Here is a 24375-nt window from a genome sequence, read left to right as displayed (position 1 = left end):
ATTCAAATCTAGAAATGTCTCAAATTTTGACGGTTGTCACATCTATCTATATAGATCCTTATTCCATGATTTAATATGTCGACTACATATAACATTAGGAATGTTACTGCGCTCCCACTAGCTTTGTAGAAAAACACAAGAGTCATCTTGATTTATAATTAAATCACATTATGTATTTATCCTATACGAAATAATATTCTTACTTTGAGATGTTAGCTTAAATCTGAATAAATTAAATTATGTATGTTTTCTCCCTTGAAAACTCACTTACTCGTTATACTCAAACTATATTGAGGAAGATTAATCAAGCCCATTGTCACACCCCGAAAACCAAAGGCGGAAACATTTCCGGGGTTGACTCCACGTTGAGTATCAAATCCAATGTACATAGTAAGTAAAGTGAAACAAACATTACATTACATATTAAAGTGTTACAATTTGTTTCAAAAGACACAGTTTATACAGTTGTAATACATAATATAGATATAAATAAAATGAACGAGCCTTGCACACACACGATCCTTAACCAAGTAAGTCTTTGGGTACCTGTACTATCGTTGACCTGAGAACACAAGCAATTTGAAAATCAGCATAACGCTGGTGAGTTCATAAGCAGTTTTGTTTTGTGAAAATGTTTATGTTTCCTTTCTGTTTCTGAAAATGTAACACACACCAAGAAAATCCCATATTTTCTTAAAAGTTGGTTGTTGTTTCATAAGAGTAATGTATGGTTTAATTATCCGGTACATTGTTTTATGTCTTTAATGTATCAGTGTATTCCCAGGAAAGTCCCATACTATCCTGAAGTGTAGTTATTGTAAAAGATGTAATGTTATTCAGTTGGTTACTCTTGTCTGATTATGTGTAGGTTACCCAAGAATGCCCCATGCTTTCCTGTATGTTTGTTTTCAATGTAAAAGATGTATTCTGTTAGACCTGGTTGTGTACAAGATTTCCCAGGAAGGTCCCATACCTTCCTGAAGGTTGGTTATCATATGTAAAAGATGTAAAAGGTGTAAAAGATGTAAAAGATCTAAACTGAATCTTGGTTATCTGGAAAATGTAGTATGTGATTCATTATTACTATTAGTAAATCTATGTTATCCTAGTTGCGAGTTCCATAACCATACTAAAGACTGAACCTGTGGCAATAAGTAGTCCACAGCCTTGTGGCAATAAGTGGTCCACAATCCTTATGACTTTCGTCACCCTTGAACCATTTTGGTTCGGCTGTAGCTAGCAGCCAGGTGTGGGGTAGTTAGCCCCATATAGATCTATACACTCAAGTCACGCTCTCTAAATTCCAGAGATTCTGGTTACGGGTGTAGTCCTCCACTCGCGTATCTATGTGGAGTGTTCGCCGAGGATGTGTCTCCAATCATACGAAATAACAAATTTACTAGTAATAATAGGATAATCCTCCATTCGCGTATCTCTGTGGAATGTTACCGAGGACAAGACAGTGTACGAATTATATTGTTCATGTGTTATAATGTCATGCTTTTAACTGATAAAATGTGGAAACCATTTGTGAAATATATAAAACATAACCGTTTATAAAATCCATTTCACAAGTAAATGTTAAATGAACTGTATGATCTACTGGTTATCAGTTACGTATATCAGTATTAAAAGCATAAGAAATATGAAACACACACACGAAAAATAAGTTTTGAGTACAAGAAAACCCTTGTATTTTGCTTGTGTTCCCCCCTGAAAACAGTGAAAAACAGTGAAAAAGGTAGGGGTATGAACTCACCGGACTCGGAAACGTGTCGGTTTTGGATACTAGACGTTGGTTCGGGGTTTGATTACTCGCGATGTCCCTATGTAAAATGAAATAATGTCCATATATATACATTTAGAGATATATTCACTAATCATATGGAACATTACACTCTAATGAGGTTAAACACCTCAAAACGAGCGTTTGGAGTGACCCGGGTGACATCTTCGGACTTGTAATGGCACTAGGGACTTGGGACTTGAGTTTACTCTCCATAAGCAAACATTTAAATGAGTTTACAAGCATAAAACACACCCACACATGAGTTTACGGCCGTAAACTCATGTTAGTGTGGTTTTGATGATCTAAGGGCTTAAATGGACATGGGGATTGCTAGAACGGATTTTCTAAAATGCATTGGAACACTTGGAATGAATTTAAATCATCAAAATGATTATTTTATGGGAGTTTACGGCCTAGAATAGGCTCCTGGCCGTAAACTCCTTAATCTTCATGAAAATGTTGTTAAAACAAATCACATGTGATTAATAGGATTATTACAAGACCTAGTATGAGTTTTATGGGACATATGAGGGGTGTTATGGAGTTTACGGCCCATGAGACCCTCCTCATGGCCGTAAACTCTTATATAGGTTGATACAAAATGATTCAAGGTCTAAAACTTGCATAGAAGGGCTTCTAAAATTCATCTAAAGGCTTTAGGGGTGTTTAGTTTGCATTCTAACACCAAAAATCTTGGATTTTACGGCCCAAGAACAATCCTTGGCCGTAAACTCTTAGAAATCCCACAAATGATGTGATTAAGTCCCTTAAACTATTTTTGGTTGGTCCTTTGATTTATTCCAAGGCTTTTGGTGGTGTTGGATGGCTTTCTAACACCTTAGAAATGAAATTATGCCTTGTTTTGGGGAGTTTACGGCCCAAGCACTCACCTTGGCCGTAAACTCACATAAGTCCCTCAAAAGTTATGTTTCAAGTGTCCAAATGCTAAAGCCAAGGTCCTATAATTCATATCTAAGCCATAGAAATGATTTGGAAGGGTTTAAGGGCATGAAAAACCCCTTTAACATGAGTTTACGGCCCAAGCTTATGCCTTGGCCGTAAACTCCTTCAAATGGTTCAAAATCAAAGTTTCAAATGTTCTAAGTCCATATCTTGAAGTCCCGTAGCCATATCTAAAGTCCAATTGAGTTTAGGAAGGAGTTTAAGAGCTTAAAACCCCATTTAATGGAGCTTACGGCCCAAGCTTGCTCCTTGGCCGTAAACTCATGTTCTTGGTCCTAAAACTCAATTAGTTCATCAATTTGAAGGCTAAAGATGTTGATTAACATGCTAGGGAGGTTACCTTAGAGATTTGAAGCCTTAAACTTGAGATTTGGACCTTAATTCTAGCTTGAGGAGAGAGGTTGTAAGAGTTTAGTGAGAAATTGGCCAAAGGCTTCAAATGGAGTCTTAAACATGTTTATATAGTGTTCGGGAATTGGACACGATAGAATTCTACCCGATACCGACGTTAAGTGGGGTTTTTGGACGTACCCGATTGAGTTACCGTAACCCGATACGGTAATTTCTAGAAATATTCCGATCACTAAAATTGGGTGTTTAAAATGATTTCTAATGTATTAAGACACCCATTAAGTCATTTTAGGTAAATATAAACTAATGACTTAATAAAATGGTGAAATTGGAAACCAAATGGAAATAACGTTTGGTTGATCGGATCGGATTACAAGTTGTGATACAAGAAGTGATATGAAATTTCGGGTTGTTACACCCATACTTTATAATCATACATGAATGCATCTCTATGTGTTTTATTATTTTCTGATTAGCTATTGAGTAGATTCAACAACAATTGAAAGCATGCTAGTTCCAAACCATGATGCACTTATCTTATGGATCTTTAGCTCTTAAAGTTCCAAATTGCACCCACTTAGAATAATCACTTTCTAATCACTTGTCTTATGGAATGACAATTAGTGGTATTAGTAGAAACTTCATCCTAAACAATCATTTAGGATAATCTACGTGAATGTAGTTTGTAGATGCTAGAGTGGCTAAACTTATTGTCTAACATAAGCTCTATACCTCTATACCTTTTAGATAAGGATAAACCATTTTATCCTTAGCCTAATATAAGCATCTAATCCACTTTTTTGGTTGGAAAATATATATATGTTCAATATATATTTTTTGTAGTGAGCATAAATCCAAAAATTTATAAAGTAAATAGTTCTTTTAAAACATCATACAATAGACTGCAAAGTCTATGTTTTATCCCCATTAAAAAACTTGTACTATCGACATTCAACTAGTGGCCATGTGACTCTATCCCACTAGGGAATACGAAGGCTACCTCGAATATCAAAAGAAAGATTCAAGTGAGCAGGTGATCGATTCCACAACTCTTAAGATGTTCCGAGAAGAATTGGTTTACAAACCCATTTTCTTTATCACAATGAAAGTTTAATGATGCTCTCATTAAGTCGTATTTAAATCTTCACTGTGAAACAATTTGAGCAAATCAAAGGTTTCAACAATAACGAATAGAAGTCGTTAGTGAAATTGAAAAAAACATCTATCACCAAATCTAGTCATGGAAAATATTACTTACATCACTTATGTATAAATCTTTGTCAAGCTCTTTGTTCTTTAACTACTAGTAGATAAAGACACTTGAAAATCATCTTCCCATATAAATAGGATTCATATATATCAAATGAATCAAGCTCATTTTCCTTCAAAAGTTCCATCCTTTTGAAGTTGGTATATGTATTTTTTAATTATATTGTCTTGATGATTATGAAATAGATAAGTTGCAATCAAATATCATTTGATTATATAGGTATTATGATCAGAACTATTAATTTAATGAAATATTATAGATTTAGTTCATAAATAACATTATGAGAAAATATTCTTTACCACATAATACATCGTTTCAGAACATGAATGTGAACATCCATTAAACGATAAGTAAATCTAGATTTATTCATAAATTACAACTGTTACATGTCCTTATAAGGATAGGTACAATACATCTATTGTTTTAAATAAAAGACTATAACAACACTTGTTATATCTTAAAAACGAAATACCAGTCATTTGTAATCAGTTGATTATTTCATCCAATCACCAACACATAATATCAATTTTTAGTGTCACATGAAGTATTACATACTCAAGTGAATGATGGAAAAAATAAATAGTTCTATCATATAGATATCTGAAGCCTTGTCCAAGTCAAACTTCTTCAGCTCGATTAGATTAGAGGAGCAATTACTCTTTTAGTGTCTAGTTACTTCCACAATAGAAACAACACTAATCATTTGGTCCTTTCTTGATTTCTAGGCTTATGATTTATTTCCCTTAACTAAACTATAAGTCTATAAGAGTGCATAATCTCTTAGACTTCCTTTTATTCAATGCTTGAACAGACTTGAAGCTATTTTTAGTGTTCTGATTGAATATCTGCTTTACTTGATGAGACATTTGATATGTTTCATAATTACCCAAGACTTTTTTCAAGTCACGGTTAATTTCTCCAGTATGATGTGAGACACATCAATATCATCACAACAATACTTCCATCAAAGTATCATGATCAGACTAACTGGTTGCAGAGGTTATTCATGTATGAGATCTTTCAGTATATATAATTTCTATTTATCTTAAAGGTAGAACCACAAGATATTATACAAGTTATAGAAATTATAACCATTGATGTGTGTGGAATACACTAGTTTTAATCCTACTAACTTAGACACAAAAAAACACACAAAAGGCAGTGTACCTATCGATTAGCAATATAGTTCAAGCAAGTAGGGTATCGAAAACAGGGAATGGTAATAATTAAATTAAATACTAATATTATTTAATTAAAGCAATTAATATAAAAGGGGTTTTCTCTAGTTTTGCAAGACTACAAACTTAAATAGTCAATTAGCACTCGAATAAAATAAAATTAACAACTAAGAAGAACACGAAAGGACAACTAGATTCAATGATAAAAGAGACTTATGTTCAGATGCGATTCACTTATTCCTATGGTTGATTTCATGGCAAGTGCAATGGATCAATATGTCAATGGTTACCGATTCCTAATGTGATTGGGTTCATGTTCACTATTACCAATCCTTTAGTAGACAAGTTAATTCAAACAGTAGCCAGTTGATTAAACTAACAAGTTTCCTAGTGTTCAGTCCATATCAAATAAGACTTGTAATAATAGCTAATCAAATTTGTTCAACTCAATCAACTCATATGTGGTTGTTCATCACACATGCTCACACATTGATTTACATACTTTCTAGTTAACCCTAGTTTCATGTTCACTATTCCTAGGCATACAATCTTGTGTTCACAAAACTATATGATTCAAGAAATCAAGGAGACGTTCATGCAACTCAATAACTTACTTATTAATAGAAAATATTTATCATCAATACATAAGTATCTTCACAAGCTTAACAAGATGAATAACCAAATCAATATTAATCCAACCAATCAATCAAACCATGTTCATAAGATTATCTCATCCAAACAGAAGTATAAAGCTTTTAGCTCATATCTACAAAAAGTAATAACCTAAACTCAAAATCTAATGATTCAAACATGGTTCAAAACAAAAATTAAGAAAAGAAAATTGATTATTTGCCTTTGATCTCTTCTAAATTGCTTCTTAGTTTGAAATCTCGAAAACTAAAGCTCGAAGAAGCTTTCTGATCTTCACTAATCGCAGCTAGCCTCCAAAAAGTGTTAGGGTTCTAATGAGAAGAGTTTCTCTCTCTTTCTCTTTCTCTCTCTCTCTCTCTCTCTCTCTCTCTCTATATATATATATATATATATATATATATATATATATATATATATATATATAAACTCGTTGAATTTTAGCACACTAATACCACATAAGACAATCCCAATTGAACTCATCCATTATGCCAAGACCACAACGCATGCATTTTTGTCTAAAATTTTCCTAAGGACCCCCTCAATTCTAAATACTTACAATCCTCATAAACACTCACCCACTTCTTTTGAACAACGCTCATTTTATGTATCCCTCTGAATCCATTTCAGAAATACTTTCTTAACCTCAAGTCATTTTTGGTTAAATCGCCAAGAACACATACGATAAAATAACCTAGAAAAGAAAATTACAAATAAAAGAAAAATACAACTTTTAATTGAATCTTTTAAAATTTGTTTCTGTTCTTCATGATATTCTTCTTTGTCTTCGTAGCTTTGTAGATTCTTTATTCGAACATTTCATCACTCTCTGTTTTTCAACTCTTTTTTCTTTTATTTTTTTCGACACAATTTTTCCACTCAAAACTAAAAACCTATAAAAACATATGCTTAAGAAAGGGAATTTATCTTCATCCGTTATTGGTTAAAGGCATTAGTCTAGTGTGCAATGACTACTTAAGTCTTCCTGGATACATTTCAAGTACACAAGGCTAAACATATTGCAATCCTCAAACTAAGCGTGGTTGCGTTTTTGTCCCATGATTTCACTAGAATAAAGGGGGCCGAAAATGCACTATAATGTATATTGGCTCAACTAAACATTTAGGTCCTCATGGAATCATCAATCACAATACTAGCATGGAATCCTAATTGCTTTACCAAAACTTTCTAAACTAACCCTATCAATTTTTATGCAATTTTTTAAATTATACCTAAAACTAGGATTCTAATGTGACTAATTTAACTAATATAATCAACCCTACCCCACACTTAATTTATGCAATGTTCTCATTGCATGTTATGCATGGTAAAGTACATAAAAGTAAAGAGAGAATTAGAACAAACTCCCCTAGGATAATAATCACATGGTTGATTCTTTGACATGGAAAGTTCCATCTTTAGTTGACTTTAGACATGGAAACATCTCATCCATGCCTTGGGTGTCATTCATCTCATGTTGTATAGCTCCATAATATCAAGGAAAAAGGACTTGGAAATTCTCGGAAATTGATCTTTAATAGTATAGCCAATTGCCCTTGTCAAATGCAACCAAATCACCAACTTGAAGATAATAGAAAGAGTATGTTGGCTCAAAAATAAGGTTTATACTTTAGTTTTCTAGGCTTTTATAGTTTTTGATCATATAATTTGTGTTTACAATTGTAAGGTGTCCACGGCTAGGAACTGGTCCACGGTCGTGAACCCATTTGCGGCTCATGTCCACTATAAATAGATGTAAGCGTGAGGAGTGCATGTGTGAGTCTGAACGGCCAAAGAGGAGCTTAAGTGTGTGCGTAACTTTTGGTGTGATAGAGAGAGAAAGTAGAGAGAAGAAGAGAGTGTGTGTGAATCTTTTAAGGAACTTCATTCTAATCATCAAATCATTCAAGATTCATATAATTCTTCTTCTCCTTCTTCTTATTTTGATCTTGCCTCATCCAATTGATTGGGTTTCCGCACCATCAATTGGATCTGATTGATAAGTCAAGCAAATTTGGGACTTACAATTGGTATCAAAGCTTGGATTATATCAATCAATTTAGCAGGTATGGAGTGTATTTCATCTTTTTCGTGACGGATTTTTGTGTTTTTGGATAGATTTTGGGAAAATAGTGGGGGTTTGTTCTTTGTGTTTTTTTTATAAAAACGAGTTTTTGATCGAGTTTTGGAGCAAAAAGATGTGAAAAATGATGTTTTTGCGAGGGTTCTCGGCCATACGAAGAAGGGTTCTCGGCCTAACCGAAGAAGGCTTCACAGTCCTCCGAAGCAGATTTCACGATCATCGAAAAAAGCTTTCACGGCCGGTCCTTGGTGGTTTGTGGTGCGAGGGTTTACGGTCTGTAGTTACATTCATGGTCTTCACACGTTCACGGTCCTCGCCTCGGGTTCACGGTCAGCTTTGTTTGCGGTCTTCGTTCTCGGCCCAGCTGCGTGTTTGGTCAGCTCGTGCGAGAGTTCACAGCCATTAGTGAAGTTTAAATTTTTTTTGGGTGTTGCCAGGGATCGAACCCGGGTCCCCTGTTTCGTCAACCCACACCTATTCCACTTTATCTAGCAAATCATACGTTAATCATCTTCCATTTTTAAATCTTAAAGCTTCGCTTTCTCGGTTCTTATTTTCGGATTTTTAACACTTTTAGCCCCAAAATTCAATTTTTCAAATTTTAAATTTTCATTTTCAACCCAAAATTTGGGTTTTTTATTTTTTGACTTTTGACCTTAAAAATTGACTTTGACTTTCAAGATTGACCTTTGACTTTAAACTTTGACTTTCTCGTTTATCCTTCAAATTTTCAAATTTAGCTTTTTGGTTTGACTTTTAAGTTTGACTTTTGAAGTTTGCCTTTTAGGTTTGACTTTTTATTTTTGACTTTTAATTTTGACTTTTGAGTTTTTAAGTTAAAGGGCAATTAAAAAAAACAATGAGTTCCTCAAACATTCCGATCAATGAATTTTCTTGTTCTCAATCTTGTATTAACACTGTCAAATTTTTATGTGAGAAAATTGAATTGATAAAGAGGGAGAACGAGGACCTTAAATGGGAGGGGTACCAACTTAGGAAAGGCTAGAGCCATTGAAAGAAAAACTAGAGGCCAAGACTAAGGACTTCAGGAAACTACAAGAGGAATATAGCAACAAGTGTGTCAATTATAGATATCTTCAGAAGGAGCTTGCTGCTATAACTGAAGAACTTGACAAACGGAAAAACCGTTTTTGAAAATGTTGATTTCCATTTTAAAAAAATATGATGTGTCAAGTGAAAAAGTTGCAACAATGATTGAAAAACAATTAACATTCAAAGATAACCAATCTAAGGGGTTAAGGTATCACATTGTTCCACCTGCCTTTAATGACAATTATAACCCACCCCTTGAAACCAACGGGGAATAGACACCTACTCAGTTTGACCCACTCCTTGAACCAACTCCAGCTTCAGTTAACACTAAACAATCAGGGCCAACTGAGTGGGTTAAGATAAAGAATGCTAATGTTTCTACTTCTTATGCAGGTAAAGTAGCGGAAGATGAGAATAACGAGGACACTATTCAACAAACCAATGTCTCCTTGAACTCTAAATCTGTTGCTTCGAATTCAGTTGCTTCTGATCAACCTGATGTGGGTAAATACAGGCCACCAGTTCAAGCTAAACCGAGTGCCTGTTGCAAGTGTGTTTGTGGGAACAATCAGAGACAAGGCAAGGGTACGCAACCAGGGGAAGGAAGAAACAACTTCCCAATGAAGAAACACACTTGTTTTCACTGTGGAACACATGGACACATTGCCAGAAATTGACCAAATGGCACATACATTCCTTACTACGCACAAGGCTGGAAAAATATGCCAAGAGGGAGATTTTCCAAAATAAAACCCTCAAGGTCACGTTCAGACAATGGTGACTGGAACGCACAAAAGGCCAAAAATCAAAATCCAAATAACAAGAAGGGAATGTCGGCCTAGAATCCAAGTTCAAGAGATGCTCCTGTGAAGCCAAGACTGGTTAGGTCAAAGTCATCTCGGAAGCCAACTTCAAGTTCAAAAGAAAGTACTGAGGCACCCATCCGATCAAACAAGAAATGGGTTAAACCCAAATACAGATGCGTACCGAAGGTTTAATATCCAAAATCTTCTAATGATTCTAATATTTCTACATATTTTGTTTGTGATAAGCAGGATATGTCATGGGAGAGAGTACCTTGCCAGGATGAAAAAGGTCGACCTAGTTTCAAAATGGATTGGGTTCCAATGACCAACTGATCCCGCACTGTGATGGAGCGGCTATGGAGGAATATCATTAGACTTCGGTTTGTTGATATTCGTTGTTCCAAGCACATCACAGGGGACATCTCTCCATTGTACAACACTCAGAACTAACATTGAGAGTATGTGTCCTTTGCGGGAAGGGAAGAAAGGAAAGGATCACAAATGGGGTTTGTGCTTAATGGTGTGAAGAATTTTTATATCTCTTCCGAGATTGAAACACAACAGAGGCTAAATTCGTTGCTGCTTGCATCTTTAATTGCTCCTGATTTTTTCTTAAAATTATTCATTTCAAAGACAAATTTCTTTTAATTTTGCGCAATTATTTTATTTCTTCCCCGTGCTTAATTTAAGGGGGAGAAATCAAAATACAAAAAAATAATAATAATAAATTATGAGAAAAATAAAAAAAATTAAAAAAGAAATTTATATTTTATATTTTACTTTTGTTTTTAATTAAATTTGTTCATATTTTCTTATATGCACAAATTTAAGGGGAGAATTAAAAAAAACAAAACAAAAAATTAGAAAATTTCAAAAATACAAAAGTATTTTCATTTATGTTTTTATTTCTTTTTCAAAAAAATCCAAAAATCCAAAAATATAGCTTTTGAGCAACAAAACAAAAAATTAGAAAATTTCAAAAATATAAAAATATTTTCATTTATGTTTTTATTTCTTTTTCATAAAAATCCAAAAATCCAAAAATATTTTTTTTGAGCGTATTTTACTTTTTTTTTAGTGTGTTAAGTTTACTTTTATTTTTTATGTTTATCTCAAAATTTTCATTTGTCTTGAAAAGTGAATTCGGGAGAAGATAAGAATCAAGGAGTATGTATCGAAATATTGTGAGCATGGAGAAGAAACATGAAAATGGGAAAGGAATTGAAGGTCATTTCACTTCACACTACTTTCACAAGGAATTGACAGAAAATTCAAATGCGAGTGATAGACTCTTCCATATTGAGATATATACCAGTTTTAATAGAAGTCTTCACATCAAATGTTAATGATCAAAGGTCATTTTCACCATGACCAATGTGAAAAAGCCAACCATTCTTCATCCAGATCTAAAATTTTCTCCATCAGATCATTTCCACGTAGCGGTACCGCTTGAGGTTCGAGTATAAAACAACTCGGATGACGGTTGCCAAAAAGTATGTGTTTATGATCTTAGATGTCGTTGTCACCATGACTCTAAGTGAAACCTAAAATCCAAAACCATTTATTAATGAATTGACGGTGAACATTTTATATGTTCTAGATTTCACCCATGAATTGACGGATAATGGCTCATACCTGGTGTGACATTGTACAAAATGACGATCATGCAGTTTCTTTTTAAGAATTGTCGTATCTAAGGAATTGAAAGTCATAAACAGTACAAATTCTCAGATTGGCTTGTTAGCTTTCTTTACTTAAGAATTGTGACGACACCAGGGCGATTCACCCAACAGGGAAACAGGTATCGCTGAAAGTCTCGTAAAGGGCCAAGTTAACTCATTAACTTGTTAACTGTATTGAGATCTATGATTAAGGATATACAGGGGCTAACATCAAAACTAGCCACAAGTAGTTCTCCGATACTTAACAAATCGTAGTGCATTCCTCCGAGTTCACACAAATACTATGAGAAGTCTCTTTCTGAGCCAAGTATTCATCCTTGAACAAATGTGGTGAGAAGGGTCTTTATGATTATTTCCGTGATCCATAGGGACTTTTTAGTCACGGTTACTTTTCAAGACGCATGGTTGATCATTCAAGAACATTCATTCGAAGGAACTTGAAATGAAGATTAATTTTTCAACATACAATCTTTCAACCCCTGAAGCTAGATGAAGCTGACTTGAAGATTATGTGACAGATTTCATTGAAGCATTCTCAATTAATTTGCTGCTATCTATGAACTAGCTGAAGTGATCCAGAAGATTAGTTTTCTCTGTTCTTTCTAAAGATCCTCAAGCTGAAAGCACTAATTTTCGAGAATCTCCACATGAAGCCTCCTCGCCCAACATTTGTTGATGTCAAATTTTGAAGAAAAGCCCAACTGCTCAAGATGAATTCATTTATTGAAGATTCATTAAGCTCATCTTGAAGTTATGAATAAATCGAAGATCAAAGCTGAAGCCAAGCTCCAAATGAAGATTGACAAGAATTGCTAGCTACATTTTTAAGGGGAGTTTGTTGGGTTATAGAAAAGAAAGCTAGAAACCAAGGGGGAGATTGTTGGGTCAAAAATATGGTTTATACTTTACTTTTCTAGGCTTTAACAGTTTTCGGTCATGTAATATGTTTTTGAGGTTGTGTTTACAATTGTAAGGTGTTCATGGCTGGGAATTGGTTCATGACTGTGAACCCATTTGCGGCCCATGTCCACTATAAATAGATGTAAGGGTGAGGAATGCATGTGTGAGTCTGTACGGCGAAAGAGGAGCTTAAGTGTGTGTAACATAAGGTGTGATAGAGAGATAAAGTAGAGAGAAAAAGAGTGTGTGTGTGTGTGTGTGAATCTTGTAAGGAACTTCATTCTAATCATCAAATAATTCAAGATTCATCTTATTATTCTTCTCGCTCTTATTTTGATCTTGCATCATCCAATTGGTTGGGATTCCACACCATCAATTGGATTTGATTGATACGTCAAGCAAATTTGGGACTTACATAGTAACTCGTCGAGTCCAGAGTGAACTCGCCGAGTTAATTCGATAAAAGTGGTAACAGTTTGGTTTTTCTGAATACTTAAAGGCATTTATCTAGTGTGCAATGACTACTTAAGTCTTCCTAGATACATTTCAAGTACACGAGGGTAAACATATTGTGATCCTCAAACTAAGCGAGGTTGTGTTTTGTCCCATGATTTCACGAGAATAAAGGGGGCCACAAAATGCACTATAACAAATATTGGCTCAACTAAACACTTAGGTCCTCATAGAATCATCAAACACAATACTAGCACGAAATCCTAATTGCTTTACCAAATTTTTTTGAATTAACTCCAACAATTTTTATGGATTTTTTTAAATTATACCTAAAATTAGGATTCTAATTTAACTAATATAACCAACCTCCTACCGCACACTTAATTTATGCAATGTCCTCATTGCATGTTATGCATGATAAAGTACATCAAAGTAAAGAGCGAATTAGAACAAACTCCAATGAGATAGTATTCGCGAGGTTGATTCTTTCACATTGAAAGTTCCTTCTTTAGTTGACTTTAGACATAGGAACAACTCATCCATGCCTTGGGTGTCATTCGTCTCGTGTTGTATAGCTCCAAAATATCGAGGAAAAAGGTCTTGGAAATTCTCGAATATTGATCTTAAATAGTATAGCCAATTGTCCTTGTCAAATGCAATCAAATCACCAACTTGAAGATAAGAGAAAGAGTAACTCGTCGAGTCCAGAGTGAACTTGCCGAGTTAAGTCAATAAAAGTGGTAATTGTCAGGTTTTTCCGGATGGAGTCGTCGATTATCTGAATGGACTCATCAAGTATTTGAATGGAACTCGACGAGTTTTCTTCACTGAGTGAATAAAATTAGATTCTGCTTCAGGTTCGTTTATGGGGTTTGAGGTGATTATCATAGCAATATTCCCCCTCATTTTTCTTCAGTAAAAGCACATCCCTGCACTTGTTTAATTACCGGACTCGTAATTAGACTCAATTCTCCCATTATTCTTGTTTTAGACTCGATTTCACGTTCATCCAACATGCATTATTCTTTTAAACTATCCCTCACCCTATATTCTGAAAAAAAAAAACACCAAATAATTAAAAGGAAAACAAAATAGAAATCCTGATCTTACTAAATTTTTAAAAATTAACCAAACAAATAAAACCAAACAAATAAAAAGTTTTTAAAACAAGCCACATAATATAAAAGATAAATGAAAGGATAGTTAGTCTTCATCTTTGCCCTCTTCTCCTCCTAGTCCACTTCCTCTGGCTCCTCCGTGTCTCGCATTCATTCTCTCATTCCAGCTTCTCACATATGGATAGTCGGGCTCATCATCCATCCTTGGGATGTTCAATTGTCTCATCACATGGGCAAAATTTCTATGATTATAATTCATTCTTCGCTCCACCTCAATAGGTGGTGCAAACTCCGAATAAAACCGCCGATCAAACTTGGCCCATGTCATCTCAGCCACCCCAGCTGGCCCCACCTGGCTAGTAATATCGTCCCACCAATCTTGGGCCCCATCTCTCAGCTTACAAGAAGCAAACCCATCCTTTGCCGCATCCGAACAAGAACTAGTTCCCACAACGAGAAGTTCAAACCTCGCCGGAGAGGAATTGAAAATCGGAAAAAAAAAGCCCTTCGCAATCGAAGGTGAAAGTGGGAAAAAGACGACGAAAGCCTTTTTTCTTTCTTTTTCAGCCGACTTGAAAGGTGCTCTCAGTGTACCACCATACGCACCCAGACATTAGACCAAGCAGGAACCGGGGATCAAAGTTCCATTGATTCATCTATCTCAAATAGGGAAAAACGGAATCAAGAATGTTCTCGATGTCCGCCACCCAGCGTCGACTGACAATGGGTCCCTGACCCCATAGAACTCCAGCGCCCCACACAGCTTGAACTCCCGAAACGAGGGTGTTTAGGCCACAATCTGGCCCGCCTCCATCTCAGTCCTAAAGGATATGAGTCTATCCTCCATGATCTCCATAATGACCTCCTTGACCATCCCAAAAATGACTGGGGTGGTGTCAAGGATGCCCCTGGTGACCTCAGTTGAATTAAGATAGTGCAACCTCTCATCAATGACCTCAGTAGTGTTGCATGTTCCTGCCCTAGATTCAGATCCTGGTCTTGATCCTCCTACTCTAAAATCGTGTCATCACCATGCTGAACTAAAATATCATTATCATAATGATCAGGATTTCCATTTAAAGGATCTTCCCACACCGGTCCACCTTGAATTCGTCGGATCTAACAGTGGTTTGGGTACAGGTCTTGTGTTTCCAGTATTACGGGCCCAATACTACCTTCCACACCTACATGTACCTTTCCCCACTGCTTTACCAGATAACTCCAATTTGTCCCACATTCAAACCATATCCCACTACTACCACGTATATCAATCTCAGACTGTCCTAAGATTTACTCTACTCATATCAATCAAACAAATCATAATAGGTTGCCTTTATGCATGCAAATTGTACACATAAAGGGTCAAATAGACTTTCGAATAAAAGATTCTACCCTAGGACCCCAACCAAATAAGGAATAGGAAATAAGGCCAAATCAATCATTTTGAGGCTATAAGCTCCTAACCGTATACAATTTTAAAAGCATACACATAGCAAGTTCCATATAATCAACAAGGCTCAAATATAAGTATAACATGGCTAAGATATTGGGGAACTACATACTTGGCTTGGCTGATCACGCACGTTGCACTCTCATCTTTTCATTTCCTTTTGAAAACCCTTTTATGTTAGTTTTGAAATTTTTTTACCATTTCCTTAGTTTGAGTCCTGACACACTCGAGAGTGTACCCGAATCCCTCAAACCAAGGCTTTGATACCAACTTGTAACGACCCAAATTTTTTTCATTTTTAATTAACAAAACACATTTGCATAAACCTTGAAATACCAACTTAATTGTTTTTAAATCAACATTCATTACAACTTTATTTATATCATCAGAGTGTCCCCAAAACATATCAGTGAAAGAGATATATAGTGCATGCCTTGGCCTTGCCCTTGGGCTCAGATGTACCCAAAACAAATCAACAACCTGTAAGGGAAATACTTAGTGAGTTCCCTATAGCATACCATACACAATACACATGTACATATCTTGTTAGCTAATTAAAGCTACACACATATCACATAAGGCATGGATACATAAAACATGTAAAAATTTCATAGGCTACTCCACATGGTCATTACCTAAGACTGCTATGGGCTACCATACATGGTCTCACATCCAATTCCATGGGCTATCCCATATGGTCTTTACCTGGGACTGCCATGGGTTACCCCATATGGTCTTACATCCAATGCCATGGGCTACCCCACATGGTCTTTACATAAGAATGCCATGGGCTACCCTACATGGTCTTAAACGCAATGCCACGGGCATCCCCTGAGGTCTTCCATGTAAAACACACAATCACATATCATATCAACTCACAGAAAGACTAACACATATATCATAATTATATAATGGGTCAGCCTTGGTGCCTTAGACCCATGGATATGGTCTTTACCTAGGACTGCCATGGGCTACCCCATATGGTCTTACATCCAATTCCATGGGTTACCCCACATGGTCTTTACCTAGGAATTTCATGTGCTACCTCACATGGTCTTACTAATGGATTTTGAGCATTCTAACACTTCCTAATTGTACATGCAACCCTAACAACCTTGGATCTATGTTTGTCTAATTATCAGAAAAAGTTGAATTCCAAGGTTATATTCCTGTCTAGCATAAATGGGGAACAATTTTTAACCTGAATGAAAGATAGAATAACATACCTTGTTGCTGCTTATGATCCTTGAAACCTTGTGAGCCTAGCACCCCAACTGTGATGTAACATCCCGGAATAACAAGAGTATAGTTGAAGGGCTAAAGAGTAAAAATTGGAAGGGGAACTCGGCGAGTCCATGGGTGGACTCGGCGAGTAGAGTCGCGACTTGGTCGCGTGTTAAGTGGCCGACTCGGCGAGTCAGTAAGATGGACTCGGCGAGTAGGCGCTGAATGGAGAAAACCCTAAATCCGGAAGTTGAGCCCTATATAAAGAACATTATGTTTCCTCCCTAACCTCCTTATTATCCCTTGAGTTCTAGAAACCCTAATTTTGTGAGGAAACCCCATTGTTGAGTGAATTGGAGCTTGGAGAGGTGGTTGTTGAAGAGATCTTGAAGGAAAAGAGACTTGGATCAAAGGGCTTTGCAAGGATTCAGGTTAATCTTCTCTTGGAGCTTCCTATTGAGGTATCATTTCATTGTTTGAGCTGCTATTGTCTAGATTCTTCATTTTGGGGGTGTTAGAGATCATATCTCTTGGTGTTTTGGAGTTTAGAGGTTAGATCTGAGGTTGCTACCTCAGATCTGGAACGGAGAAGGGTTGGAATGCCTGAAAGTCCCTGTGTTTGAGTGTGTAGTGAAGCTATCATGTCCCAAACCCTAGCCCTAAAGTGTAAAAGGCCTAGATCTCTTTGGATTCACGTAAAGTTTGCCACTTTACGTGATGGATGGGTTATAGGAGGCTAGATCTATGTTTTGGATCAATTGCATGGCCTGGAATGCTTCTATATGGATTCAGACCGGTGGTACTCGGCGAGTCACATGGGTGGACTCGACGAGTTGCTTGAAGATGAGCTGGAACTCGACGAGTTGGAAGAACAACTCGACGAGTTGGATGAAGATGGCCTGGAACTCGACGAGTTGGAAGAACAACTCGGCGAGTAGGTTGAAGATAGCCTTAGACTCGACGAGTCTGTTCTTGGCCTCGGCGAGTCTTGTCGAAGAGTCCCAATCTTTTCTGGTTGAGCCGTGAATCGGTGAGTCAAGGGATGACTCGGTGAGTTGTGTGTGAGTGGACTCAGAGTCGTTGGACTCATCGAGTCATCGGGTTGACTCGGCGAGTAGAGTCAGTCAGGGGTTGACTTTGACTTTGTCCAAGGGTTGACCAGTTGTCTTCCAGGGGTATTTTGGTAATTGTGGGTATTTAATGAGTCCAATGCTTTGTTGTTGTTCAGTGGAGGAGTTCGTGTCGGAGTTTGGAGTAGCGGGATCTTATCCTTTCAGCCAGCAGTTTCGAGGTGAGTTATCCTCACTATATCAACAGGGTCTACGGAACCAAGGCCGGCCCTTATTGGATTGAGATCCGAATAGTTGTTATATTGTTGCCTTGATATGTTTGCATCCTGGTAGCTAGGATGGTATATGTTAGAGACCTGATTGGGATCGGTATCCTAAGAGATAGGGTGATGCTATGCAAGTGACCGGTTAGGTCAGTATCCTGGTTAGGATGATGATATGTTATGTGATCTGTTTGATCTGCTTGTTGACTGTGAATTGCTATATGATTGTATGTATATGTGCACATGGTTGTTTGGACTGGAGTTGGGTTGAGGCGGGTCCTGCTTTGTGCTGTAGGCCAAGATACCCAGGGCGGACCGGTTGTCCCGAAGGCCCAGCGAGCGTTCCGGATAGGATGTAGGCCCAAAGAGGGCGGACCAGACGTGCCGTGGCTCGGAGAGTGGACCAGGCCGACTGAAGGCCCGGTGCGGGTGGACCAGTCATACTGTAGACTCAGAGAGTGGACCATGTGGATTGAAGGCCCGGTGCGGGCGGACCAATCACACTGCAGACTCGATGTATGTGGCTAGATTCGGAGAGTGGACCAGGTGGTTTGAAGGCCCGATGCGGGTCACAGTAGACTCGAGGTATATGGCTAGACTCGGAGGGTGGACCAGGTGGACTGTTGGCCGGTGCGGCGGACCAGTCCCACAGTAGACCCGAAGTGCATGGTTGTTTTGTGATCGGATATGTTATGGCATGTTATGCGTGTATGGTATATGTGGTTGGTATTTTGGGGATATCTCACTATGCTTTCGGGCTTACAGTTGTGGTTTTATGTTTTTCATGTTCTTCAGGAGACTGTGGCAAGGCGAAGGCGTGATCGTACTGCTCCTCGTGTTTATGTTGTGATGAGATTCTGGGAATACTTAAAATAAATTGTATTGAAAACCTTTTTGTAATAACTTTAATGGAGTCGGGTTGTTTTCGAAAATTTTAATTGGTTGAAATTTTTGGTCGTTACAAGTTGGTATCAGAGCCTTGGTTTGAGTGAATTGGAGGAACATTCGTGTGACTCCAGTCTCAAATCAAGGAGAGTTTTCAAAAGAGTATTTAAAATGGTTTTCAAAATGAGTAAGGAGGACGCGGAGGTACGATCAGCCAGAGCCAGTAAGTAACCCCAAAATACCATACATGATATTTGTTTTGAGCTATGTTAGAATAGCATGCTAGTGCTAGGCTAGGGATCTTCAAGATTTCATGATAATGTTGCCTGATTTGTGATGCCTGTAGCCTAGGTTTTCCTTGTGAGAGATTTCCAGTATTCCTCTAGTTGTGAGGGTTGAGTGTTATTATGCATGTTTCTCTAGGGTGTGGTGGTAGTACTTCATACAAATATGGGTAGGTGTGGAAGGTAGTATGGGCCCGTACTACTGAAAGCACAGGACCCATACGCGTATCAAGGAAACCATGACCTCTAGGGTTGGGTTGAGAGAGTTGGATCCCAGGATAGTGGGAAGAGTCTGAGATTTTGTGTGGTGTTTTTCAGTATGGAGATTCCGAGGCATGATGAGAGTGGATCCGGATCAGGATCGGGAGCAGGAGAGGGAGTTCCGGGCGGGTCACTACCGCCCGAGGTTATCGGTCAGATAAGCACGTGCGAGTTGGATGCGAGGATTCGTGAGATCCTGCGTGATGAGATTGCTGAGTTGTTCCGGGCTGAGTTGTCGGAGCTGTTTGGGTCGATCAAGACCGCCATGGTCGAGTATTTTGATGAGTACTATGCGGCTCTCACAGAGACGGCTGCCGCGGTGGCTATAGCAGCTGTAGTAGTGGCAGGGGGAGGAGATGGTCGGGGCTTTTAGTATCGGGACTTTGATAATACGAAGCCTCCCACCTTTGATGGAGTTCAGGACCCGATTGTTGCTATGAGATGGTTATCAGACGTGGAGGGGTGTTTCTTCACATGTTCATGCCCTGCTGATCAGAGGGTGAGGTGTGCTCTGAACCTGTTGAGGCTCGGGGCGAAGGATTGGTGGAGGTTGACCACGGGGTCATATTCTGATGCGCAGAGGGCTGCGGTTTCATGGGATCAGTTCAGGGAGATGTTCAGCACTCGCTATGTTCCACGAGTTGAGAGGGAGAGATTGGATCAGGAGTTCCTTGCGCTGAAGCAGGATTCGGAGTCGGTGACTAAGATCACCAGGATGTTCACTGAGAGGGCGATGTTCTGCCCTGAGTTCGCTTCAGAGCAGGCTCAGATGTCTCGATATCTGAGCATGCTCAAGAGGGATATAAGACAGTTTGTGTCTACACAGAGGTGCGAGACCTTGTTGGAGTTGCAGGAGGCCGCCAGGCGGCGCGAGTTAGAGATAGAGTTGCAGTTGCATGAGCTGAGGCAGGCTCCGGTGCAGTCGCAGCCGGTGCCGAAACGGTCCAAGACCGTTGATGCTAGATTGGGAGATCTGAGCAGCCACACGTGTGGGAAGTGTGGGAGGGGTCACACCGGAGTTTGTAGGTCCGGTGGTGCATACCGCAAGTGCGGAAGGGAGGGGCACTATGCGACGGATTGTCGACAGTCAGCGCCGGTTCGGGATTTGAGGATTTGTTACCATTATCATCAGGTTAGACATTTGAGGTTCAACTGTCCACAGCTCGCTGCAGGACCGGTGCAGGCTCCAACACCGGCCACTTTAAGGATCACAGGTGGAGGTCAGGGTGGAGCGGAGCCCCCAAGGGCTCAGGGTCGTGCTTTTCAGCTTGCAGCAGAGGAGGTCGGAGCAGTGCCAGATGCAGCTGCGGGTATGTTTCTTCCTTGATGTATTGTTATCTTATGATTATCGTGGAGTATTATTTATGTGCTAGTATCTTTGTGTGGTTCTTGGTGTGGTATTTGTTGTTTTTGAGAGTTATGGTATGATTATGGGTTAGAGTTGGGAATTTCGTTGGTTATCATTCATGGGGTTGTTAGTGGGAATCTGGCATTGGTCTGAATGTCGGGCAGCATCTGCCTTCTGAGGAGTGGTTAGCTGTAGATTGAGTTTCTTTCGAGCGGGAGGATCAGTGTGGAATTATGATCTTGTTAAGGTTGTTTATGCTTATGGGAAGCAGTCCGCGTGTAAGTGTTTGTTTTGTGCAGGGTTGTTTTGGGTGGTCGGTATTGACGACCGATGTTTGATAGTCAGTGCTACAAGTGGGGGAGAATTGGAAAATTCTCTGGGAGTTCGATGGGTATTTGAGGGTGCTTAGCTGTTGGGATTCAGTAGTGTTCTATCAGCCCAGAGTGTAGGCTGGTAGGAGAAACTGTCGAGCATGCGGGGCGGGATACAGACTTAGGGCATTTGATTGTGGAGGGCCTGGGGATCAGGCCGAGATCGATTATGTGTGATGGAGATAGAATTCGGAACCCCTAGAGGGCTAGAACGGTATGCATGGGAGGATTTCCCGGAGAGATAGCTTGGAATGAGGAATTCTAGTTGAGCGGTCCGGATAGACTAAAGGTCGGTAGGCGTACCAGTCAGGCCGAAGGCTCAGAGAACGGTCCAGCCAGACTGAAGGCACTGGAGGGCGGTCCAGATTGGCTGAAGGTTCTGAGAGTGGTCCAGATTGACTGACAGTCTGGTGAGGCGGTCCAGTCATGCTGAAGACTCTACAGATATTGTTGGATCGGTTCGAGGATATGGTTTGTGTATGTTGCGGTGTGATAGCATTTGAAGGTCTGTCCCCGGGTAGTGATCTTGATTAGTTGAGATAGTGCATGGGCTTGAGAGTCCCTGCAACCAGAGTCAGAGCATGTGTTTTGGGTGGATAGCGGTTACGCTATGAAGGAGTGGTGTAGCGTTGGGCGAGCACCGTGGCACTTGTCAGAGTGACAAAGCGGCCAAGTGGATTCCTTGGTAAAGGAATGAGAGAGGAGTGCAACTCCGAGAGGGAGTGCAAGTTCACGGAAGTGAAAACGGCAGAGCAGAGTTATGATTAGAGTGATCCGAGTATGGTCATTGAGAGCGTGTTTGCGGCAGTTGAATGGAATCACATCCGGTTTGGGATGTCTGCTGATCGCGGAAGGAATTCCGCCGGTGTAGAGCCAAGAGGCTCGGAAGGGACGCCGGGAGGGAGTCTCAGGCTCTCAGTGCGATTCTGATCAGGGAAGTGCGTATGTAGTAATGGTTCATCCTGGGGGATGTTTGGAGATGTCATAAGTGTATCGGGTCTTCCCAACCTGAGGGTGCTAGAGCTAGTTCAGCATGTGTATGTGATTGCAAGAGGAGAACTCATGGGAGTTGCTCTGAAGAATGTGTCTTTCTGTCAGCGGAATGATTAGAGTGGGCTTCGGATCGGTAATCCGGTGGTTCATGGTTATCTTCTAGCTCATATGGGTCGAGTGATGGTTGTGATTTGGATCAGTGTTGCATCGTGAGTAGTACTCAGTAGTTAAGTGGTGTTATCAGAGGGTAAAGTCGGTGGCCGGCTTGAGTAAGTGGTTAGGACACCGTAAGAAAGGAGAAAGTGAGCTTCTTGGTTTCTATGGTTGCGTTTTGAGGAACCTGGTCGGGTTAATGCCAGGTGGTGCGTGGCGGGGGTATTTCTGGAATTGAGTTGCCGCAGGCTTCAAGGACGAAGCCTAATGTAAGTGGGGGAGAATTGTAACATCCCGGAATAACAAGAGTATAGTTGAAGGGCTAAAGAGTAAAAATTGGAAGGGGAACTCGGCGAGTCCATGGGTGGACTCGGCGAGTAGAGTCGTGACTTGGTCGCGTGTTAAGTGGCCGACTCGGCGAGTAGGCGTTCAATGGAGAAAACCCTAAATCTGGAAGTTGAGCCCGATATAAAGAACATTATGTTTCCTCCCCAGCCTCCTTATTATCCCTTGAGTTCCAGAAACCCTAATATCGTGAGGAAACCCCATTGTTGAGTGAATTGGAGCTTGGAGAGGTGGTTGTTGAGGAGATCTTGAAGGAAAAGAGACTTGGATCAAAGGGCTTTGCAAGGATTCGGGTTAATCTTCTCTTGGAGCTTCCTTTTGAGGTATCATTTCATTGTTTGAGCTGCTATTGTCTAGATTCTTCATTTTGGGGGTGTTAGAGATCATATCTCTTGATGTTTTGGAGTTTAGAGGTTAGATCTGAGGTTGCTACCTCAGATCTGGAACTCGGCGAGTCACATGGGTGGACTCAACGAGTTGCTTGAAGATGAGCTGGAACTCGACGCGTTGGAAGAACAACTCGATGAGTTGGATGAAGATGGCCTGGAACTCGACGAGTTGGAAGAACAACTCGGCGAGTAGGTTGAAGATAGCCTTAGACTCGACAAGTCTGTTCTTGGACTCGGCGAGTCTTGTCGAAGAGTCCCAATCTTTTCTGGTTGAGCCGTGAATCGGTGAGTCAAGGGATGACTCGGTGAGTTGTGTGTGAGTGGACTTAGAGTCGTTGGACTCGGCAAGTCTCGGGGTGACTCGGCGAGTTGAGTCATGGATTGGGGGAAGTTCTGAGCGTGGGGACTCGGCGAGTCATCGGGTTGACTCGGTGAGTATAGTCAGTCAGGGGTTGACTTTGACTTTGTCCAAGGGTTGACCAGTTGTCTTCCAGGGGTATTTTGGTAATTGTGGGTATTTAATGAGTCCAATGCTTTGTTGTTTTTCAGTGGAGGAGTTCGTGTCAGAGTTGGGAGTAGCGGGATCTTATCCTTTCAGCCGGCAGTTTCGAGGTGAGTTATCCTCACTATATCAACAGGGTCTACGGCACCAAGGCCAGCCCTTATCGGATTGAGATCCGGATAGTTGTTGTTATGTTGTTCCCTTGATATGTTTGCATCCTGGTAGCTAGGATAGTATATGTTAGAGACCTGATTGGGATCGGTATCCTGAGAGATAGGGTGATGCTATGCTAGTGACCGGTTAGGTCGGTATCCTGGTTAGGATGATGATATGTTATGTGATCTGTTTGATCTGCTGGTTGACTGTGAATTGCTATATGATTGTATGTATATGTGCAGATGGTTGTTTAGACTGGAGTTGGGTTGAGGCGGGTCCTGCTTTGTGCTGTAGGCCAAGATACCCAGGGCGGACCGGTTGTCCCGAAGGCGCAAAAGAGCCGTCTGGATAGGCTGTAGGCCCCAAGAGGGCGGACCAGACGTGCCG

This window comes from Lactuca serriola, chromosome 5, assembly GCF_051521515.1.
Source record: "Lactuca serriola cultivar US96UC23 chromosome 5, Lser_US96UC23_V15, whole genome shotgun sequence".
In the NCBI taxonomy this organism is placed as follows: Eukaryota; Viridiplantae; Streptophyta; class Magnoliopsida; order Asterales; family Asteraceae; genus Lactuca; species Lactuca serriola.
Note: the sequence above shows the minus strand (reverse complement) of the source record.